Below are 5,489 nucleotides of genomic sequence, written 5' to 3' on the forward strand. Positions count from 1 at the left end.
TAGCCCACGACGGTCCAAAAATCTTCAACGCACTACCAAAAGAGGTACGGGAAATCACAGGCTGCTCAGTGGACAGGTTCAAAGCTGCACTGGACAGGTTCCTTAAGGCAGTGCCCGATGAACCACCAGTGCCAGGCTATACAGCAGTCTGCAGAGCAGCCTCAAATTCCATACCGAACCAAGTGCGGCTGTAGAAGCAAGACGCCAGCAACTTCCAAAACAGCTGCGGACCACCACGACTGTGAGGCACAAGACCTCTAGACACAAAAAGTAAACTAAGTAAGTAAACAACCCCCGCCACCGCGACTTCCTGCCCCCCGACGCACCGCCACCTCGACGAGCCCCACGCAACCCCAACAAGCTACTATCCATATCAGACCCTATGACATGCCGTTTTTCGCAAATATCTTTCAAACAAAGACTCGGATCAGCATGGGACTTTGGCACAGATTGTTTCAGACACTACGCTAATTTTTGACGCTATTGTGCAATGCCAGATGCGGTTAATTACGGCGTTTACTCTTGACTGTGATGGCAAAACCTGCGTGAGCCACTTACACATTCGAACAAGTGAGGCGTGACGTATTTGTGACGTGTATCCACCACTTACCTTCACCCCTGGCTTCCCCTACTCCTATCCCTCCCTTTCCCTCCCTCCTACCCTCTCTCTCCCACAAACACTTGTGCTGTACACGAGATATGAATCCATGCACACGTATGACTTGAATTAATGGCAGATAAATATAAATTATATCCCGTCTGCACCAGCATCAACAGTGATGACGAGGATGACCTGTTTGTCGATGGTGATGAAAGTTGAAGTAACATAGCCTATGTGGTCAGTTATTTACATTATTAATCCACCCATCATATACTCGCTATTTATTTTGTTTGCTATGACTTTTCAACATATCTACATGAACACATCGTAAGGCAGTCTTTTCCTAACATCAGAATAAATTATTAATATATTTCTCCAATTTCGTTTCACGTTTTTATTCTGCAATGAATTCCCGCTTCAATTCCACCGTTATTCCTTTCCGTCTCCTACGCGATTTCCTATAAATGATCAAGCGTCAGCTCAGGGGCGGATCCAGAAAATCAATTTGGGGGGAGGCCGCTGGTAAAATTAAAAAAAGTTAGCGACAGCCTCAAAACAGTGAAGACCAATGGATAGTGATGGCGGTTCTTTGCTTAAAATCCGCAGCTCCCGAGCAATCAACGTATATGTGACATTTGCTTTTTTCTTGTATCTATATATGTAGTGCAATCAATATTTAAGCTGGCAAGCAATAACAAGAAACAATTTAAATTGTACATCCGACCAGTAAAAAGGCAGATCTGAACAGGTAGAAATCGTCAAGAAAACTAAACGTATATTTCGATATGTAAGCAGCAAGGGTGATCATAATGCAGGGCATATATAAATAACAAACCTAACCTTTACAAAAAAGAGCTAATATGTAAAATTAGACAGTAGACAGCAGAAGGAACCTTGTGTCCTTCAATGCCTCAAAAACTCAATTTCTCCACCTATCAACTCGACACAGTCTTCCAAACACCTATCCCCTATTCTTCGACAACACTCAGCTGGCACTTTCTTCAACACTAAATATCCTCGGTCTATCCTTAACTCAAAATCTCAACTGGAAACTTCATATATCTCCTCTCTCGCTAAATCAGCTTCCTCGAGGCTGGCGTTCTGTATCGTCTCCGCCAGTTCTCCCCCGCACAGTTGCTATCCATATACAGGGGCCTTGTCCGCCCTCGTATGGAGTATGCATCTCACGTGTGGGGGGGCTCCACTCACACAGCTCTTCTGGACAGAGTGGAGTCTAAGGCTCTTCGTCTCATCAGCTCTCCTCCTACTGATAGTATTTTACCTCTTAAATTCCGTCGCGATGTTTCCTCTCTTTCTATCTTCTATCGCTATTTTCACGCTGACTGCTCTTCTGAACTTGCTAACTGCATGCCTCCCCCCCTCCCGCGGTCCCGCTGCACACGACTTTCTACTCATGCTCATCCCTATACTGTCCAAACCCCTAATGCAAGAGTTAACCAGCATCTTCACTCTTTCGTCCCTCACGCTGGTAAACTCTGGAACAATCTTCTTTCATCTGTATTTCCTCCTGCCTACGACTTGAACTTCTTCAAGAGGAGGGTATCAGGAAACCTCTCCTCCCGAAATTTACCTCTCTTTCGGCCACCTCTTTTGATTCGTTTTTTTTTTAGGAGCGGCGAGTAGCGGGCATTTTTTATTATTGTTTCCTTTTTTTGTGCCTTGAGCTGTTTCCTTTGTTGTAAAAAAAAAGCTGAAGATAAAAAGGAATTCTTATAGGGCTTTTTTTACGTACATGGGATTGAGGTAACACATTTGTAAAGATTGACTGATCTAAAGAAATATATTTACAAATTTCCAAGTATTCAACAAGTGCCTCACTAAGCAAAGAGTAGTCGGCGTTTTTTTTTTGCCGAATTTGCTTATCACTCTCTCGACTAAAATGGGGATATCATAGTGGACACAGAGGAGGGCAAGTCCGTTCAGGTACTCTTGGCCGACGGTACTCCTCAGACAGGTTTTCAGCCTTTTCAATGCTGAGAAAGACCTCTTGGCTTCCGCGTTGGAGACTGGAAGCGTCAACAGAGTTTTCAAGAGAATGGCGATATTGGGGAACATGCTGGTGTGTGCCTGGGCTTTTTTGATAGTTTGGAAGATCGGAACAGATATGCCCAGCGCTCCGCTTCCACCTTCACGAGTGTCAAGGATTCGATGTCGAGCTCGTAGAGCTTAACTGCTTGAAGCACAGCCGCAACATCCGTTTCGGGGCCTTTTAGGAGTTGCTTGAGCTGAAGTGCGACAGGCACTGTGTCATCGCCGAACCGACTCTTCAACTCAGCCAAGACGTGGTCCACGAACGGAATGTGCACCGCCCGGTGGTAGTACTCCTCAGCATTCTCGCTGGGTCTGTCGTCCACAGAGTCGTGGCACAGGGATGGTGTCATGCGATGACTCCACCTCGACCAAAAGCTCTTCCGCTTTCATGAACACGTCGTGGAAATGATTCTCTGCATCTGCTCTGAACCTGGCAAAAATGGTCTCGATGCCACGCATAGGCTGACACCAGGTCGCCATCTTTTCTCTGAAGAGTTCGGCTTGGCTCGAGAGTATGCGCCAATATTCACTCCACTACAACCAGCCCAACGAGAAAGTGGGGAACACGTATGGCGATGAGAACGAGCCCAGCGGTGGTGTCAAGTTCTTCCTCGAGAAAAACAGCGATGACAGGCAGAAATTCAACGAAACAAACCCAGCACAGCGTCATGCCTCTCAATGCACCTGGTGGGGCACAGGAGAACAAGCTGTTCGTGCTTGGCCGAGGTAAGCTTGACAACCTTGATCTGTGAAGCGGAGAGCTCATATTCGAAGAATGAACGAAGTTGTACACCTCGGTCAGTGTCTGAAGAGCGATCTTCACTTCCTTGACGTCACACGCCTTCGTCAGTACTAGATTCTGCCGGTGGTTAAAGCAGTGGATTGGCTTGGCCAGGGTGTACTTCTTCATGAGTACTTCGGCACACCCTTTTAATTGTCCCATCATGGCACTTGCTCCATCGAAACCAAGTCCCCTGCACTTGGCCATGTCCAATCCGAGGTCTTCAACGGTGCGCAAAAAGGAGCCAGGCTAAACCTTTACCGGTGAGGTAATGGGCGTGCACGAAGGCAAGAAAGTCTTCCCTTATTTCCTCTTCGAAGTGCCGAATGATGATAGTGGCCTGCACTAAAATTCACTTTCTGCTTGCATGTGAGGAATGAGTTCACAAAGACTTTTTCCTAGGCCATTAAATGTTGCTCTATAATATTCAATATACGATTCCGGAACTTAAATACTTAAATAATTAAAGAAAATCCTGAGTTCTCCAGAAATGCAACAGAAAGGTACCAGTTTTCGTCTTGACTCTGAAAGTGGCCAGTTTAGCAGATGGGGGGGGGGGGGGGGTCCGACACCCCAACCCCCTTCCCCCCGTGGGTACGGCGTACTTCGGCCCTGCACGAGTATATAGATTGTTAGATGAGTGCGGGGCTCATAAGAGCGCGGGGCCCTTGTCCCCCTATTTTTCAAAAAGGGGGACAAGTCTCATCCAGGAAACTATCGACCAATTAGCCTGACATCGATTGTGTGTAAGTTCATGGAGACTATCATTCGCGACAATATGGTGAAATTCTTCGAAGAAAATAATATAATAAATAATTCGCAACATGGCTTCCGTAGTAAACGTTCGTGTTTAACTAACTTACTTGATTTTTTTCATTATATTTTTGAGGTGTTCGATGAAAGCAGATCAGTAGATATCATATATCTGGATTTTCAAAAGGCATTTGATAAGGTCCCCCACCAACGATTGCTCAGCAAACTATTGGCGCACGGTATCTCGGGTAACATTCACAATTGGCTTGTGGACTCTCTGAGCGGAAACAGAGAGTAGTTCTAAACGGTGTTACATCTAACTGGCTCGATGTCAGAAGCGGCGTACCTCAAGGATCAGTGCTTGGCCCCATGCTCTTCTTAATTTATGTTAATGATATCGATGATGGGCTCACTTGCAAAGTATCAAAATTTGCTGATGACACAAAAATTGCTAGTAAAGTAACTGCGACACTCGACGAAGAAGCTTTACAATCAGATCTAGATCGACTTGCACGTTGGGCCAATCAATGGCAAATGAATTTTAACGTTGACAAAAGTAAAGTGTTGCACATCGGAAAAAATAACAATCGCGTTCGGCACGTAATGAATGTCCAACAACTCTTTGCAGTAAGTAAAGAAAATGATCTTGGAACCACTATATCAAGCGATTTAAAGCCCGGTCAGCATTGTTCAGAGGTAGTTAAAATTGCAAACAAATTGGTTGGCTTCATCGGACGAGTCTTTAATAATAAATCGGAAAAAGTAATATTAAAACTGTATAATTTGTTGGTTCGACCCCGTCTGTGTACAGTTTTGGTCTCCCTATTACAGAAAATACATAAAAAAGTTGGAACGGGTTCAACGAAGAGTAACAAAGATGATTCCTAGGTTGAGAAATTTATCATATGAAAAAAGGCTTAAAGAAGTAAATTTATTCAGCCTATCAAAATGAAGAATGTGAGGCGATCTAATAGAAGTGTTTAAAATGTTTAAAGGATTCAGTGATATTTATGCGGAAAATTACTTTACAATTGATCGATCAAATAGAACAAGAAGAAATCACAATTTGAAGATAAGTGGTAAAAGATTCTCGTCGTACGAAGCTAAACACTTCTTCTTCAGTCGAGTTGTTAATGTTTGGAACTCTCTACCCTGTGATGTCGTTGATAGTACAACTGTTACGGCCTGCAAGAATAGATTAGACAAGTATTTTGAATCCAACCAGCAACTAAGATATTACTCATTGTCGTAATGACGTTAAGTTCTTTCGAATACTGGTGTCCTTGTCCGCTTTTATCGCCC

This window comes from Eriocheir sinensis, unplaced genomic scaffold, assembly GCF_024679095.1.
Source record: "Eriocheir sinensis breed Jianghai 21 unplaced genomic scaffold, ASM2467909v1 Scaffold159, whole genome shotgun sequence".
NCBI lineage: Eukaryota > Metazoa > Arthropoda > Malacostraca > Decapoda > Varunidae > Eriocheir > Eriocheir sinensis.